The sequence below is a fragment of the Bos taurus genome, chromosome 27, assembly GCF_002263795.3.
Source record: "Bos taurus isolate L1 Dominette 01449 registration number 42190680 breed Hereford chromosome 27, ARS-UCD2.0, whole genome shotgun sequence".
In the NCBI taxonomy this organism is placed as follows: Eukaryota; Metazoa; Chordata; class Mammalia; order Artiodactyla; family Bovidae; genus Bos; species Bos taurus.
Window position 1 is genome coordinate 11,330,419 of NC_037354.1, and position 19,157 is coordinate 11,349,575.

The 19,157-nt window shown below is 38.3% G+C and overlaps 1 pseudogene; it reads right to left on the minus strand.

Annotated features, from left to right (window-relative positions):
- Positions 1 to 1,145: 1,145 nt before the first annotated feature.
- LOC107131904 (dnaJ homolog subfamily A member 1-like) overlaps positions 1,146 to 19,157 on the minus strand; it is a 160,555-nt pseudogene continuing 142,543 nt past the window's right edge.

The following is a 19,157-nucleotide window of genomic DNA, read 5'->3' on the forward strand; positions in this document are numbered from 1 at the left end:
CTTAAGGCTGATGTGGATTAAATGTAATGTACATAAATCACAAAGCCTACTACCTGGCAAATGGCAGCATTTAGTAAATGGTGGCTCTAGTTATTGAGGTTATTATAATTTCTGTATTTCTCATTATGGAAATAAGTGCTCTTTAAAGACTAAGTCTGTCTTAAATTTGGTTTATGTCCCCTACAACACCATACTACTACTAGCCACACAGTAAAGAATAAATGAATACATGAATAAGGTATTTTCAGAAACTCTTCATAAATCTCGTTTAGCAAGTGAGTAAAGGCAAGGTGAATATCTCATTTTATTGTAAGTGGTTTTTCAATACTACTCATCATTAGGACCAGGTCCCCTGAGTCCACTGGCTATTGACCATAACCCTGAAGCTAACAGAGCTTTATCAAGAGTCTTTTGTTTTATGGTGCTGTGATACCTCCTTGGGAAGTTTGATTTGCCAGAATTTTTAAAGAAATCATCAATCATGTAGGTTGTTCTTGTATCCAGTCTTGATTATATAACACTTCGTATTGTACTTAATATTTTTATGTACCAAGATAATGCAAGCAGTATATTCATTATGGTTCTGCAGAATAGTTTAATCAGGACATTGAGAAATGATTGCTTTCACTTCAGTTGCCGCACTATCAAAAATAATTACATTTCTCAACTTATCTCCACATCTCCATGAAGCTTTCCTTTACCTCCTAAAATTAATGAAATTTGGCTTTGTACCAAGATAGTAATTACACTATTATTAATTGCATGCATCTGGAAATAATTCAGATTTTTACCCCTTCATGACTATGATTTTGAAAGTGTCTTTAGAAAGTTGCCTTGGAAAATGTTGCAAACTCTGCCTCTCAATTATTCATCATGCTTTTCATCAAGCTTCAATTATTTGGATGTCTGTGAAAGAGAATGCAAACTATCCAGATTTTAAAGATCTGTAGTTTTGGGTGAACGGGACAGGTTTTCCTGGTAAAATTCCGTGGAGAGCAGACACTAAAATTAGTGTGGACAAAGTCCAGTCAATCGCCGGCACCTGTGGATGGCAAAACAGTGAGATTGGGCAGGGGAGGCTTCGATGAAGTCAACAGGTCTCACCTGATTTCATAGGCATTTTGATGCTTCTTTTCTAAATTGTTTTAAGTTGGGGGTGAGCCAACCACGCCTTTATCCTTCCTCACTGACCAATCATAGGATGCAGATTGTTTTTGGAAAGGGGGCGTGACCTCGGGTATGACAGCTCTTCCGCTGAAGGCAATTACAGGAGAAAGCGGATAGGCCCAGGGCAGCCAAATCAGCAGCTGGGGGTATAAGTCCTTCCATCGTGGAAGTGAGTCAGTTTGATTCAGTTTGGTTTTCTTGGTGGTCCTGCAATCAGCAAGACTTCACAAGAGATGTGAGTAACTCTCATGTTTCTTTTAAGAAGGAAATGGCAACCCATTCCAGTAATCTTGCCTGGAGAATCCCATGGACAGAGGAGCCTGGCGGGCTATAGTCTGTGGCGTTGCAAAGAGTCAGGCATGACCGAGCAACTATCACTCACTCAGTCTGTTTACAGTTTGAGTAAAGAATGAAGGCATCTTGAAACTTTTTGATACCGTTTATTGTCTGACCATTTAGCAAAATTTTAGGCCTATTTTTCAAAAACCTCTTAATTACATAAATCACTTTGGGCAATTATTGCACGATCCTTAATTCCTTACACTTATTCAGGTGTTGGTTACTTCTAAGTTAGATTGTACAATATTGCCGCGTAGAGTACCGTGGTGAATGTTTACCGGGTTCAATGTTGATGTTTGAGAAGTATGAGCTTTTCTTTTCTTTTCTGGTACTTCTGCCTCTTACGTCTATGCAAGAAGGTAAGTCTGTCTTAAAATTTTTCATATTACAAGATAAATTTTTTCTCATATTAACTGTGACTTTGAGTGAGTGATAAGCACGTAACATTGGGTTAACTTGTACATGTCTACTGCTGCGGAGCACACTTAAGTGGATTGGTAGAGTTTTAAACAAAATCAAATTTACTAAAGGTGGACTGTTTTGTTAGCATTTACAGTCTTAGAAGATTAGGAAATTCTCTAATTCATAAGTGTTCAAGATACGGTGCAACTGGAAACCTCATGGTGTTAAGTAGAGCCTTCTAACGCCTTTGGGTCATGGTCATAATGTAAAGGAGCATTGTGTCTGCCTTAGCTCATTGCATTTAGTGGCACAATAAATGCGTATGTATTTAAGTAAGAACAGGAGGCATGGGTATCTTTTACATGAATGTAAGTTGTTTTAAGAAAATCGTTTGGTAAAATAGACTAATAAAACCTAATTTGGGTAATAAAATACACATGAAAGAGAAATAGAACTGTCTTTCTTGAATATCCTTCAGTTACTTCAGAACTATTCTCTTTTAAAGGAAACAAAATTATTGCCCTTTCATTGCAGCCTAAAAGGCTTTAAAATTATAAACAGTATTGCAGCTGACTGAATTGTTATCCTAATGCGTTATACATCAAGTCTCTGAAGATTCACAATGAGAGGCTTTTATAACTGAAATCCAAATGTTATGTACAATGACAATTTAAATGCATGTGCTCTCTTTAGAACTGACTTGAAAACATAGAAGTCTTTGATTAAAAAGAACATTACTATGGGCATGAAAAATGATTGCGTATGTGTGCATGCTCAGCCGCTTCAGTTGTGTCCAGCTCTGTGTGACTCTATGGACCCTAGCATGCCAGGCTCCTCTGAACATGGGAGAACCCTAAATATGCTGCATGATAAGGTGACTATGACTCTGATTTTGACTGGCACTTAGGATATTCTTATTCTTCCCACCATAAAGTAGAATAAAATCCAACTCAACTTCTGTTCATACTCCATTCATGTTTTAAAAAAAACAAAACAGAATAATCCAGAGATCAACTAGATTTAGCCTTTGAAAGCATTGTTTTAAAAAAAAGTATATTCTTTATACACACCTCTAGTCAGCTGGTATTAATGCCAAGTCATATTTCCTAAAATGTTACTAATCCTTTTCCTCACTTCCTGTCCTGAGAAGTGCTACTGAGAGTAGGAGGCTTTCCCACATAAACCACAGTCTAGGGCCATCATTGGTTCCTGGTGTGAGCTCACACACAGGATTAGACTAGGATTATTAAATCAGACTCAGGAAAACCAGGTATAATCCAAAACCAAATTGTACTGACAACTTCAAGGAAACAATTGCTCAATAGCATTAGCAAGAAGAGTTCTGAAGCTGCTCATCTAAGCATTTTAATTCTTACATTCTATAGAAATGATAGGGTAGGATAGTTTAGTCGCTCAGTTGTGTCTGACTCTTTGCGAAATGATACTGAGTGGTATTGTTGGAATATAACAAACTGATCAGTTTTACTTTTATTTATCCTCTCTGATGTAGGACAGAGTTTGCTAGTGAAATTTTTAGATACATAGTAAGTTCTTATTTTACTTACATTTTTAAATTTTCCTCATTATTGAGTACATCTTAAATGTGCAGCATATGAACTTGGTATGCTAAGTCATAGGTTATCTCTTTAATGTGGAAATAGAATTTTGGCAATGATTTCTGTCTTCCAGATTTCCATTAATATTAGACATCTTAAATCTTTAATACTTTGAAAATATTATATGGCTAATGTATTTTATGTAATGTTTGTAGCATTCAGTTAGAGATCTTGCAATTTCATAAATGTTGGTGCTATAATTTGGAAGTAAAAAGACTTGTTCTAATGAACACTTAGCAATTTTCATAAGGAAAAATAAAGGTTTTTCAATCCAAATTAGAGCAATGAAATATAATGCTTTATCTTAAAAATACTTCAAGTGACAATTATGAACCTAACCACACATCAGTAGGTGATTCTATATTTATTTTCTCTACAAGATGTCAGGAACTAATTTATTCAGTAGGGTAGAGGGTTTTATTTTTTATTTTTTTGGTGTTTTTCAAATTTATAAAGTAGTATTTCATTTGGTAATGTTTATAACTCAGTTTAATTTTATTGTAACCTTTATTTCACCTCTGTAACTTTGCCACTCAACTATTGAATAAAATCTTAATAATATTTGATGGAAAGAGAATCCATATTCAAATGCAGCTTTTTAAGACTCTATTAGCTGAACACAACTAAAAATAATGAAGTCTCATTTCCAAAACTTCTCAGAGGAGGTTGTCAGGTTGAATAAGTAGAGATTTTATTTGATAATTTTCTGAAGATAATTATGAGTTCTAATATGCCTAAAACAGAATATTAATCAAGAATTAAAATGATCAAACCTGAGCCCTATGTGGGACTATTTCATATCTGTTGGCAGATAATGACAGTTCATAGTGACCCCACTGAAGATGGAGAGCTAGGCTGCTGCACTTGATGTAACATAACATAAATGTCATATAAATGCAACTTTAACCAGTCTGGGCCCAGTGCTCAGGGGTCCAGTCAAGCAAAGAAAACTGAGTGAAACAGTCTCTAAGGTGAAGAACTAGAGACACTGGTATAATTGACAATGTACTGAGTTAACTGAGGAAGTCTTTACTCATCTTTTCAAAACAGGTATACACTGATTCGGTGATATTGCACAGCCAAGCAAAGGCCTCATCAGTTTTGTTGTGAAGATAAGGCTTAATGATAGGGACACTCACATGAACACAACCAAGTGGTCAGTGCTCGTGTCTGGAGCCCAATTTTTCGGTTCAGCTTTTAGCTCTCTTACTGACCATGTGATGAATTTGGTTGTGTTTCTTACACTCAGGTCTCAAGCCCAATATCCATTTCACCTCCCTGATGTTAAGAAACCTTACATTTCCAAATGATTGAGTTTTTCTCTCCATTAAGGTGAGCAGGCTCCTGTAGGAATGATGAAAGCTTATTTCAACCTTGGACATATTCTAAGAGACAGTGGCAGAAGTGAAAAGCTTTGTCCTTTACCTTTCTGCCCATCTGTTTCACTGCTAATGATTGGAAGATGGGCAGGAATTACTGATTAGTGTTGACTGAGCGTGACTTTGGTCCCTGTCTCTGTCAGCACTGGGTTAACATATCTGGAGCAGCATTAAGAAGTAGCTTTAGCTGTGGAGCATAATCGCATGGGCAGGATACAGGCAGTGTTTATGTCTTTACATTATTGAAGGTAAAGCACTCGGAATTAACAGATTGAACATGTCAACTACATTTCCTGAAAGTGGGAATTTTTTAAATGGGCTTCGGTTGCATTTGGGGTTTGTGTCAAGTATTAGACATTACCCTGAAGCAAAAGAAAATAAAATTCAAGCAGGCATTTTTCAAAATTGTGCGAATGATCTCATCACAAATTTGCAGAGAGCAAATAAGGGAATTCTAGTTCTCACAAAGACACTTATGCAGCCCATTTTCCTCATTTTATATCTGAGGAAAAAGATACATCAGTGCTAAGTGCCATTCCCAAAGAACCACTGTGGTTATTGCCATTTGCCTGATCTAAAAACTAAGGAATTATAGGTTCAGTAAATGTTCCATTATGTTGTATGGATGAATGGATCCTGATTGCCTGAACTCAAGTCTTAAATTCTGTTTCTAGCTAAATACCTTGAAGAAAATTAATTAAAATTTCTGTATCTTGGTTTTCTCACCTATAAAATGGGAATAATTTGATACCTTCTACATAGAATGATTTTGTAAGAATCCAATTAATCCATACAAATCACTTAACAATAAACACTCAATATTGACTAATATTATAAGTTACAATCACCTGATAAATTTATACTTATCCCTATATGAATATATGAGAGCCTCCCAGGTGGGTCAGTGGTAAGAACCTGCCTGCCAATGCAGGAAATGCAGGAGGCATAAGTTTGATCCCTGTATCAGGAAGATCTCTTGGAGGAGGAAATGTCAACCCACTCCAGTATTCTTGCCTGGAGAATCCCATGGACAGTGGTGCCTGGTGGGCTACAGTTATGGGGTCACAAAGAGTCAGACACAACTGTGCAGGAATGATTATTGTTGCACGCTTATATGTTACTTATTGTTTCTTCTGAAATACTTTCAGTTAGGTAATAGCCCTTTTAATAAGGTTAGCTATGGAAACCATCTCAGAAAGGCATTTGCTGTTAGTAGAATCTACACTATTACTCTTCCAAGGAATATGACTAGAGTGGAATCATGGACAACTAAAGTGCACGCTTGGTTAGGTAATTTTCCCTACAAAGCGAGTGGCCTATTGGCAGTTGTAATTATTCTATCTGAACTGCATAACAGGAAAGAATGTGTACCGCATCGAATATCATGGTGAGATGTGAGTTTTTTCCTGTGTGATGTTTTATGACTTAATCTAAGAACTCTATTGTGCAAATGCAATAAAAGTGCAATTGTAGGTTTTTGCAGAATACACTCTTATGTAAAAGTGAATTAATAAAAATGATTATCAGTTAAATGGGCAATTCTGTTTCAAAATTATGTTAGATTATATAATAATGTAATTGACTTACACTTTAAATTGAGAAATAATTGATTGTTTATTAGCAACTCTTGGACCTAAGATATTGAATATTTTAAACAATGCATGCATGATATGGGAAAAATAAGTTACTTGCAAAAGTTAATTTTGTTTACTTTGGTACTAAGTGATTAAACAAAAAACTTAAAGAGGCCTGCATTATTAATGAAATTGCATTCTATCCTATTGGAATTTTGAGTTTTACATCTTTATAATGAAGTATCATTCATTATGTCTTCCAAAAAAACATCTTTTATGGTTTAACAAGATAGATACATTAGTCCTAGTCATTATGCTTCTCATATTTTTCTTAAAGTATTTTACACACATGTTTTTATCTGAAAATTTTTCTTAAGGTCTTAATTATGGTTATCCAAGACACTTTGTGTTTCTTAATATAAGAATTGTAGCGGTATGTAGGTTATTTGAGAGAACGATATTTAGTTTTGTATTAACTTACACTGCAGTATAGTTGACTTAGAATGTTAGTTTCAGGTGTACAGCATAGTGATTGGATTTTTTTAATTACACACCATTCAGAGTTACTATAGTATTGTTGGCTATATTTCTTGTGCTGTTCATCACATCCCCGGGACTTCCTTATTTTATAACTGGTAGTGTCTACCTCCTCTCCTTCATCTATCTTGATATCCCCCTCCCCACCTCCCTCCCTTCTGGAAATCATTAGCTCTCTCTGTGTGTTTGTTTCTGTTTTGTTGTATTTGTTAGAACAATATTTAGACCAGTGGAACCACTGCTCAATTTTAACAGCTTACCTGGGTTTGTGTGAAAAATCTTGCCTTAAATGCAAATAAACTCTGTGGTTTAATCTGCCATGAAATCAACTATTGTGAGGCATAAATAAATATTGAACCCACACTGTATATGTGTATTTGCTCTTTAAAGATCTCCTCATGGATCTATCCAGCTTAGTAAATAATTTCTTTAGTAGAAAGTTCTTAGGTTTCGATTCCCTTTCCTAAAGTTTCTTCTGGGCATATACATTGCAATTGTTATCAATAAGCTGCTTAGACTCACTGATCTGAGTGAACATAAAGCTCATGATTTGGACATAGCTTTGGTGCTCCCCTGGTAGCTCAGTGGTAAAGAATCTTCCTGCCATTGCAGGAGACGTGGGTTTGATCCCTAGATTGGGAGGATCCCTTGGAGAAGGAAATGGCAACCCACTCCGGTATTCTTGCCTGGGATATCCCACGGATGGAGGAGCCTGGTGGGCGACAGTCCATCAGTTGCAAAGACTCTGACATGGCTGATCAACTAATGCTTTTACAGTGTCTAAGGTCCATCATGAATATCATTCCAGAGCTCTTAGAATGAGTTACAGGAGGAGCTGGGATCTTTTTGTCACAAGGCTCACGAGGACTGCTGTTACTGTCTGACGTACACTCCTCTGTTTGCTTAGAAGCATCCTCTTGTGCCTTGGTGTGCTTCTCATTTATGTGCTGCCTTTCTCAATCACTGTCAGTGAGTTGTGGCTTTTCAAAATACAATGCCTGTTTTCCTCCATAGCATGACTGTGAATCCTGTAGTCATTGCTTCCAGAAATTGAAAAGAGAAAATTTCTCACTTTTTCCTGCACCTTCTCTGTCTTCCTAAGGTTTAAGCCTGGTAGGCAGCATTCTCTGTCCCAAATCTGGTGAAATCACTGATTTCAGAGAAGAGCACATGGGTTTCCTTGAAGAAACAGAGGGCCTTTCATGTTGTATTGTTCCCATCACCACAAGGAGTTGTTCATTTCACTGAACAATGGCTATTCAGTTCAGTAGCTCAGTCATGTCCAACTCTTTGAGACCCCATAGACTTCAGCATGCCAGGCTTCCCTGTCCATCACTAATTCCCAGAGCTTGCTCAAATTCCTGTCCATCGAGTCAGTGATAGCATCCAACCATCACATCCTCTGTCATCCCCTTCTACTTCCACCTTCAATCTTTCCCAGCCTCACTGCCTTTTCCAATGAGTCAGTTCTTTGCATCAGGTGGCCAATGCTTTGGAGTTTCAGCTTCAGCATCAGTCCTTCCAATGAATATTCAGGACTGATTTCCTTTAGGATTGACTGGTTTGATCTCCTTGCAGTGCAAGGAACTCTTAAGAGTCTTCTCCAACACCACTGTTCAAAAGCATCAGTTCTTCAGCACTCAACTTTCTTTATGGTCCAAGACTCGCATCCATACATGACTACTGGAAAAACCATAGCTTTGACTATACGGACTATTGTTGGCAAAGTAATGTCTCTGCTTTTTAATATAAGTGGAGAGTGAAAAAGTTGGCTTAAAGCTCAACATTCAGAAAACGAAGATCATGGCATCCAGTCCCATCATTTCATGGGAAATAGATGGGGAAACAGTGGAAACAGTGTCAGACTTTATTTTTTGGGGCTCCAAAATCACTGCAGATGGTGACTGCAGCCATGAAATTAAAAGATGCTTACTCCTTGGAAGGAAAGTTATGACAAACCTAGAGAGCATATTCAAGAGCAGAGACATTACTTTGCCAACAAAGATTCGTCTAGTCAAGGCTATGGTTTTTCCAGTGGTCATGTATGGATGTGAGAGTTGGACTGTGAAGAAAGCTGAGCGCCGAAGAATTGATGCTTTTGAACTGTGGTGTTGGAGAAGACTCTTGAGAGTCCCTTGGACTGCAAGGAGATCCAATCAGTCCATTCTGAAGGAGATCAGCCCTGGGATTTCTTTGGAAGGACTGATGCTAAAGCTGAAACTCCAGTACTTGGGCCACCTCATGCCAAGAGTTGACTCATTGGAAAAGACTCTGATGCTGGGAGGGATTGGGGGCAGGAGGAGAAGGGGATGACAGAGGATGAGATGGCTGGATGGCATCACCAACTCCATGGACATGAGTCTGAGTGAACTCCGGGAGTTGGTGAAGGACAGGGAGGCCTGGCGTGCTGCGATTCATGGGGTCGCAAAGAGTCGGACACGACTGAGCGGCTGAACTGAACTGAACTGAACACAGTTGAACTCTTATAGTAATAAGGAATTTTGGATCATTATTAGAAGATTAGCATCTTCATATATGCAGTTCACTCTGGTAATGAGGAAAAATTTAGCGAATAGGGACCAAAAAAACAAAACAAAAATGAGTTGACTTATGTTGGAGATTCTTTTGAGCTCTATCTCTAAAGCTATAAAGTGAGATCTGACAAGGGCTATTGCTTTAAGTAGCTATCACTTCAAGGCTTACAGTATTATTACTTTTTTTTTTTTTTTTTTTTTTACAATTCCAAGTATCGCTGGCCTGTCTACACCTCATTGTAAGAGGATTTAGCCTAAAGGTATGGATACAGGGAGGCATGAAAAATTGGGGCCATTAATAGAGTTAATCTACAAAATTGTACTAGTAAAGGGAGCATTGAGAAGTAGAAGAAAGCAAGGTGTGGCTCTTGTCACAGGACCGGCACCAGGGAGATCATGTGAGGATAGGAATTTAGCTCTACGCAAACTTGCCACTGTCTGCAGCTTACAAGGACTAAATTATTTATAGGTTTTTGAAAGTATACTCAGAATTTTTTAAAAATCACCTTTAAAATGGTATTATTTTATAATGTGTGAATCAATTTATATAATTCTATACAGTTGCCCACATTTTTATTTCATTTAATTTCATGGCATTTTCTTTTGTGCCACTGAGAATTAGGTTATTCTTGAAACTGAATCACATCCTCAATACAAGATGAAAAACTCAAGAAAAATAGTACGGCCTTTTTAAGCTGCCCTTTAGCTTCCACACTGTGTGGAATAATGGGAATATGCTGGAAGGTCGAACTGGATGACCTGATCTCAAGTCAGTTTTGCAGTGTCGTCCTCAATATGTTGCTTAAGACAGGAAACAACAAAATATGTTCAAATGGTATCTCACAGAAGTTAAAGAATGCCAGCTTAAAAACGTAACAAGGGAATCAGCCAAATGCCCTGTATTTACTGTTAAATATAAGGAAAGTAGAAATACTGAGGGCTTTTCAACATAGGGAAGTCCATAGAAAGAGTTAATTACAATGATTAGATATTAGCTTACAATATAATTTTTAAAGATAATGTATATTTTCCTTAAATATAAATTAATCGTATTGCATCAGAACACGCAGTGTTTAACATTTGGTTAGTTGCTTATCACATGAATATTTATAACTGTTTTAAGCAGTATTGGGTTTAATATTTTATACTTCATTGTCACTTGGCATTAAAACTTTTAAAATGGCTGACTATAATTAAGTATATTAAGGATTGGTTAAAACATGTAATTGTTAGTTATAATGGAATGAAGATTTACAAGAAGAAAAGGAGAGAGTGAAGAAATTAAAGAGAGATAAAAGCAGAAAATTTAACAACAGAAAATTATAAAATTCCTGGTACATAAAGATATGAGGGAGTGACTTTTGAAAAAGATATCAAGTGAAAATGTAGATAATATGAATTTATAAAATGGAGCCACATACATAAACTCTGTTCAGCCTTAAATTTTACAGGATAACTTATTCTTTGAAGAAAGGAATTAAGATGCATGCTCTCTGAAGTTGTTGCAGGTTAACAGGCTATGATTGTCTATCAGATTAGATCAGATCAGTCGCTCAGTGGTGTCTGACTCTTTGCGTAGTTCTAGTCAATATTGGAATAGTTGTGCCTGAATCTTTTCAGGAACCAGGTGCCACGGAACCAAGAAAGCTGGCATCACCTGTGTGTTCACCCTCCTTATCTCCCGTTGACTGGTCTCACTTCTGGACCAACAAGGAGAAGGAAAAAGTCAGAGTGACAGTCTGTCTGTAGAGAAGGTAGATTTTAAGAGGGAATAAAGAGACAATCCTCAAGGAGATCAGTCCTGGGTATTCATTGGAAGGACCGATGCTGAGGCTGAAACTCCAATAACTTTGGCCACCTGATGCGAAGAGTTGACTCATTGGAAAAGACCCTGATGCTGGGAGGGATTGGGGGCAGGAGGAGAAGGGGACGACAGAGGAAGAGATGGCTGGATGGCATCATCGACTCAATGGACGTGAGTCTGAGTAAACTCCGAGAGTTGGTGATGGACAGGGAGGCCTGGCGTGCTGCGATTTGTGGGGTCGCAAAGAGTCGGACATGAATGGGCGGTTGAACTGAACTGAAGAGACAATGAAAGAAAAACAGTGGTGACTAGAAATGGGTGAAAGTCCAAGTGTACAAACTTCCAGGTAGAAGGTGACTAAGTTCCAGGGATATAATTCACAGCATGGTGACCTCAGTTAATACTGTGTGTTGTATATTTGAAAGTTGCTGAGAGAAAACAGTTCTCGCCACACACAGGATTACAAGTATATGACGTGATGTGTTGGCTAACCTTCCTGTGGTGGTTTGCAGTGTACATAAATGCACAGCCGTCACTTTGTGTACTTTATAGTTAAACAGTGTTCTATGCCAGTTCTATCTCAAGCCAGGAAAGAAAATAGTGGCGGTTGTGCACACATGGTTTTCACCAAAAGTCAAATTCTATATTTCTCCCTAGTCTAGATGACGGAGAAAACTCTGGAAAGATTTAGGGACCTTTAGTCTTAACTTTCTTCTCTGCCTCTTACAAGGTGTTAAATCTTCAACGATCTATCTATCCAAGATTCTTTTTTTTTTTTTTTTTTACTGATTCTAGGTTAAACTTTAATCAGCACACAGCTTCCCAGTTAGCTGTTTTGTGTGTGTGTGTGTGTGTGTGTGTGTGGGAGGGTGTGGGTTGACCAAACTTCTAGCACATATGCAGCTTAGCATTTTTTTGGAAACTGCCCTGAGGGGGACCCTATGCAGCGTTCTGGAAGTCCTTCATGGCATAGCTCACTTCCCTGGAGTGCTCAGTCCCATAGGTTCCATCAGCCTTGGCTACCCCAAGTTCTGATCTCTTCATCTTCTGCTCAGTGAGACCTGTGTTCCTTTTGGAGTCACTTGTTTGCAATGGAAACATTAAAGTGCCTGTGGGCAGACAGCCTGAGCAATGGTAAGGCTTATGCGGTGGTTTCTCTCCCTGCAGAAGTCCTGTGCTGTCTGCCAGAATTTGTACTCCTTGGTTTCACATAGCACATAGTCCAGTTTTAGAGTCAGCTGTGGCAGGAGTGCTCGTCCTGTGCCCGATCATAAATGATGGCAAGGAGGAGAAAGGTGCATCTTAAATTCATATCTAAGTGTTTTTACTTTATCACACTCAAAGGGTAAAAAAATAAGAGATATTATCCTCTTCTTTAATTTTTCTGTGCATGGAAAGAAAGCTACCTTGTTTAATGCCTTTTATTCTTTGCAAATGGATTAATCATCCCTCCTGAATGCTAAGGCAATGTAAACATTCATGTTTAAGTATTTGTATTTCCATCATACAACTTATGTGGGAGCCACTTTCACACTGCAGTCAAAGTTAACATGAAATAGTAATTTAGTTAATGGAATATCTGCATCTGTTTTCACTGTTTGCTTTAAATTTTCCAAAGGGCACCTTAAAGAAGTAGTATCTCTGTCAGGACCTAATTATTTGTCTTCATATTCTAAGCAATTTGCCTTTCATCTTTATTCTTGACTGTTGAATTTGTTTCCATTTTAGGGAATTCCTGATGGGTCTTGCCATTCCTCTGAATTTTCACTTCCTGTTTTGTGTGTGTGTGTGTGTGTGTGTGTGTGCTTTTTCTCCATTGTTCCCTTACAATTAGTATGGATTACTTTCGCCTCTAGGATATTTATATTTCAAAAGTACATCTTCTGATTGAGCATCTTTCTAATTAGCTCAAGTATTTTCTTTCTGCCCTTCCTCACGTTCAGGGGCATCTGGCTAAGAACCAGTTTTTATAGACTTCAAATCAATTTCACTTAGGATAATTAATATTTTATTTTTCATTTTAAAATTACCACTACTGATTTGCTTGGAATTATAATTTCAGCAAGCATATTTTTTTTTGCTTTGATCTTAAAAGTGAGTACTGTCTACTAGTCCTAGGTATTACGTTACAAAAATCTCAACATTTCACTTAATTTCCAGTGTTGACTACAGCAAACACGAGGCGTCTGAGGCCATTGACTGCACTTCTTTAGTGATGTGGGGAAGTGTCAACATGGCTGCTGCTTTGCTCACTTTAATGACCTTCTTCCTCTGCTTTAGCTCCTGCTGTCCTCTTGTTACTGGGTTTTTCCTCTCTCCGTCCCCTACACTTCTTTACAGTTTCCCCTTATACCTTTTCTCTCCACCTCATTTAAGCCTTATAAGGAAATGCTCTACTTTTTAAGTAATGTGAAAATTGAGACATAAGTATGTTGCTGAAGCTATGCACTGAATAATTAAGAAAACAGAAAATTAAACCCAGTTCTGATTCCTGATGCAAGGGTCTTAATCACCATGATATATCATCTGCAAGCTGAAGCTAACATATGTAATGGTTTTTAAATGGAATAAAAGCTGTCCTGGGTAATAATATTGCTTCTTCACAGATTAGTGAATCTGTTTCTAATTGTCAAAGCGTTCCTACAGGTTAGACAATGTAGTTAAAAATGTTGACACTATACAAAATAAACTATTTAGGAATATAGAAAATCTTACTTCATAATAATACTGTAAAACCGAGACGCTGGTTCAACTTTAAATTTTTCCTCCTCCCAACATTTGAATAAGGGAAAATCTAGTCACCGAGTCAATGAAAACTATGCTGTGCTCACCAGTGGTACTTTGTGTATTTCACGGGAAACCATTTAAATTACATGAAAAAAAAAAAAAAAGAACAAGAAAACTTGTTTCATCCAAAATCCTTTCATCTTCCTGTTCACTCACTGATTTATTTGGTATAAATATTGACTAATTATTTGTCAAATGTGTTGTTATTCAGTGACAATGTAACAGTGAACCTAATTTCACTGCCTGCCCTTAGTGAACTTTGAATTATAATAAACTCTACAGAGAGAAGTTCTTTATCCATGTAGAAGGGATAATATATCTCTAACACTTTATTAAATTCTTTATAATTGATATTCTCTTTTAACCAGAAAATAAAATATGTATTTCCTCAGAATATACTGAATTTATCCCATTTCAATTAGGAACTCTGGCTATAGCAATAATTTTTGTTCATCAATGTCTCCAGTAGGGATAGCAAGAATGCTTTTTTAAAGTCTGAATGCTCTTGATCTTTAAGCTGAGCTACCCTTCCAGGTGTGAGCAGTATTTATGCACCTGATTCTAGAACTTTGAGATGGTGGAGTGGGATTTAGCATGAAATAAGCAGGCATAGATTCTCTACAGAATTTCATATGTTTAGCAGTCTGTGAGGCTTTTGATAAGAGGTTTCAGCACAAAAGGAATTTCGTAAGAAACCTAAGAATAAAAAAAAGATACTCCAAAATGTTTACTATGACATTGTGCTTTCCATTCTATTTGTGAACTTTATTAAAGAAAATAAACATAACTTTTTCTTGAAAATTAGAACAAACTAACATAGGTCCCCAAAAGATTTAAACAAAATGATTTGTAAAAAGACTAACCTCTTTCTACCAGAAAGTAGTATGCTGTGACCTTTAAGGGAACCCTGGTGGGTTTATCAGAAAGCTTTTTTTTTTTTTTTTTAAATGAAGGAGCAATATTAAAAAATGAACATGATACTGATTGTTTAATTATACTAATACAACACATTTGCAAAATGAGAGAAAAAGAAGGAATCCCTGCCAAGTGTGGCTTCCTTAAGAGAGGATCACAAAAATATAAATAAAGAAGACAAAAATAAAATAATCCTATCAATAGTCTACAAACCATTTCTCTAAAGGGTCCGGTAGTAATCTTAGGCTTTGAGGTGTATGATCTCTGTTGCAAGTACTTAACTCTGCCATCTCTATGTGAAAGCCGTCACAGATGAGACATGAACAAATATGAATGTCTGAGTTACACAGACAGAGAAGGCGATGGCACCCCACTCCAGTACTCTTGCCTGGAAAATCCAATGGACGGAGGAGCCTGGAAGGCTACAGTCCAGGGGGTCGCTGAGGGACACGACTGAGTGACTTCACTTTCACTTCTCACTTTCACGCATTGGAGAAGGAAATGGCAACCCACTCCAGTGTTCTTGCCTGGAGAATCCCAGGGACGGGGGAGCCTGGTGGGCTGCCATCTATGGGGTCGCAGGGTCGGACACGACTGAAGGGACTTAGCAGCAGCAGCAGCAGAGTTACACAGAAACTTCACTGCCTGCCCTGCAAGTTGCTGTGTTTGGCTTCATGGGCTAGGGTTTGCTGACCCCTGTAATAGGTAGATGTTAGCATTTTTGATAATGTAAATGATGGAAAAATTGTTTGAGGGTGTTGGCTTAGCAGTTTTATAGTTCATATACTTGATATAAGAAAACAGTAGAGAAATTTAGCAGCTTCCCAGACGAAAGGCATAAGAAGTTGAAAGTAGAATAAATAATACAGCAGGCTGTTTTAACATTCCTTTAGAGGTATGTTTTGTTTCTGTCTTGTTAATATGTCTATAAACCATTTTTGCACATTTATTTATGCAGTCTTTTTTTGTTTCATTCAGAAAAGAACAAACACTGTTGACTTTCTGTGTTTTTAATAATGAATAGTGCAATTACCATATGGTTTTAATTATTCAATAAAAATTTAATACTTATATTGCAAGGATTTTCCCCACAAGGAGAGGATTTAGTGACTTTGATAATTTCAAATGAAATATTCCAAGAAAAAGCTATGAAATAGTAATGGTCACCTTGTAGATAAGCTATATCTGTTTACCTCAGCTTTAGAATACAGTCAAATCACTGTTAATTCTCTTGTCAGAAAATTTATTTGCTTTAGTAGTTGGCTTACTTCTAATAATACTGTATCTGTAGAGATTTCATTTTTAGAGATTAGTTGAAAATAGCCATGTTTAATTTCATATGTTAACATGTGCTACCTCTATTGATTATCTAACACTTCAGTCAAATAAGTCAAAAGTCACTTATTCACCATTCCCAATACTGCTTTTCACTTTCAGATCTTTATTTCATGATCTTTGTCTCCTATTTTCTCTTAACTTCTTGAACTCCTTAATCCCACCTGCCAATAATTCTTACAGAATGACATAAATGAAGGAGGAAACCTTTGCCTGGCTTTCAAAAATGTCCAGTACTTACACCGATTTCCCTGTTCTCTTACACCTCCTTCAGCAGCCTTCCTCCAGAGTCTCCTTCCTTCCCCATCTGACCTTTGAAATCCTGTGCCTTATGTAGGTCTAGGTCAGATAGCATCTTTGACAAGGTTCCCGTCCCTAATGACTGTCACATGTTCATATTCTATTTCTCTCCGAGAATAAGACTAGTCCCGGCAGGCTGGCATCTCAGCTGGGAGGAGGCCAAGATCCTGTCCTAGAATCCTGCTGCAGGAGCTGAGTCCCCGGTCACCGCAGATGAGAGACTGGTAAGCCCTAACTAGGAAACCACAGAGCCTCCTGTGACCTACCCAATGGTCCCTCTGTGGAGTGCAACATCAGGCTAAGAAATCCTTAGATGCCACAATAAGTTCTGTTTCTAAGAGTTTGCAGTGTTTGGCCTGGTCCTGTGCTTTTGTTTACTGATGTCTTGCCAAAGATTTATAGACAGTAGGTACCCAGGATAAATTAGGTTTGCATATTAATAGTGATGAAAGCGCAACAGGGAGTTGGGTCTGGCCCATCTCCCTTGGAGTTGAACCATTTGGCAATGATGGATGAACACCGTAATCAGGATCCCCTGGGGCTGGAGACAAGGAGGAGAAAACAAAGGCTGGTGAAGAAGCGCTCAGGTTGGAGCCCAGGTAACCGTCCAGAAGTCTCGTGTGTTTTCCTCTCCACAGCCTGATGTTGGGCCTTTCTTCTTCTCCGACTGGAGTTAGAAGCTGTCAGCTACATATTGGCCCTTGCCATTTGCACTTGCCATCTATCTCCACAAGGATTAAATCATGTGCTGCGGCAGCTGCTGATTTTCAACACCTCCTGAAAGGAGTTCAGGGTAGAGAGCAGAAATGAGGCATTCTGTGCTCTAGAAAAAGTGGCAGGAAAGGTCTTCAGACAGTTGGATATTTTCAGGAGCTGATTTTAAGATCCCAGTTCTGTATCTCCTTTTCTCTAGAAAGCCACTAAAAGCCTTCATGATGACCAACTGTTCCTTGTGACTAGCAAAACTTCACGAGACTAGTAGAAACCTTCTGGAAAAATATGTGCTTGATTGCACACAATCCCTCTTCACTAAAATCACATATATACTGACCTTCCCCCCTACTGCCTCTTTGGGACAGTTTCTCAGCTATCTGAAGTGCTATGTCCTGGACTGCAGTATCATTTTGCCCCTGATAAAACTTAACTTGCAACTCTCATGTTGTGCGTTTTTTTAAAGTTGACAAGGAAATGCCAAACAAAAGTAGTCATCAGTTGCCTTGTTAGTTGCCTCTCTCTGGGGAAGTCAGTAAGTTACAGGACTCTGAGACTTGACGCCATCACACCACTGACTTTGAGAAGAGTATGAGACAGACTTGTCCAATTAGATGTATTTATTGTAGAATTATTCATCTAGGTCAGTTATCTAATAAAATTACAAAACAAGTAGTATCCAGGATAATCATCCACCTTACCTAAAGCCATCCTTCCCAGTAATACCTAACCGATGTGCGTGCATTTCTTGGGGGTAAGAGTGGAAGGCCACAGTTCTTAACCACTAGGGGGTCCCTGTGGTGACTTGCTTTGTAGGGATGGACCTTCCCTTTCTCCTCACTTTCCCTTCTCACCCACGTTCCCCCAGAGCTTCCGGGCTCATCACTGGGTTGGGTCATGTGTGAGAGCTCTCTTCAAATTAAGATGCAGAGCTTCAATGTTAAACCTGAAAATGTCCAGAGAAGAAAGTGATATATACACCCTTAAGGCAGGAGCTTCCTTCGTGGCTCAGATGGTAAAAGTATCTGCTTGCAATGTGGGAGACCCAGGTTCAATCCCTGGGTAGGGAAGATTCTCTGGAGAAGGCAATGGCAACCCACTCCAGTACTCTTACCTGGAAAATTCCATGGATGGAGGAGCCACGTGGGCTACAGTCTATTGGATCGCAAAGAGTCAGACACGACTGAGAGACTTCACTTTCACAGCAGGAACAAGGACCATTGTATTATGGAAGCTGACTGAACCTTAATTTATGATGACCATGTGCTTTCTGTTACCATAGATATGTAAATAGTTGTGCATCTTTAATATATGCAAAGTAGGAAATTCTATAGTATTGATTCCCTGTGTGATTAATCACATCTGGCTCTGATGCTGGCTGTGGTTTTAGTTAGATGGAAATTAGGCAACTCTAATGTGCTGATCCCAGAGACGAGCAATGGACTTCCCTAGAATCAGGTGGCTCTTATTGGAAATGATAAAGTATTAAGGCCAGAGCAAAGACCTGGGATTCTATTTAGTACACACTTGCTCTAAGATGTCAAAATCTGAATCCACATAGAAACTGGAGCTTACCTAAGACTTGCTTTAGGCTTTACTTCTGGAGAAGGAAATGGCAAGCCACTCCAGTGTTCTTGCCTGGAGAATCCCAGGGATGGCAGAGCCTGATGGGCTGCTGTCTATGGGGTTGCACAGAGTTGGACACAACTGAAGCGACTTAGCAGCAGCAGCTGGTTACTTCTGCCCTCCTCCCCATC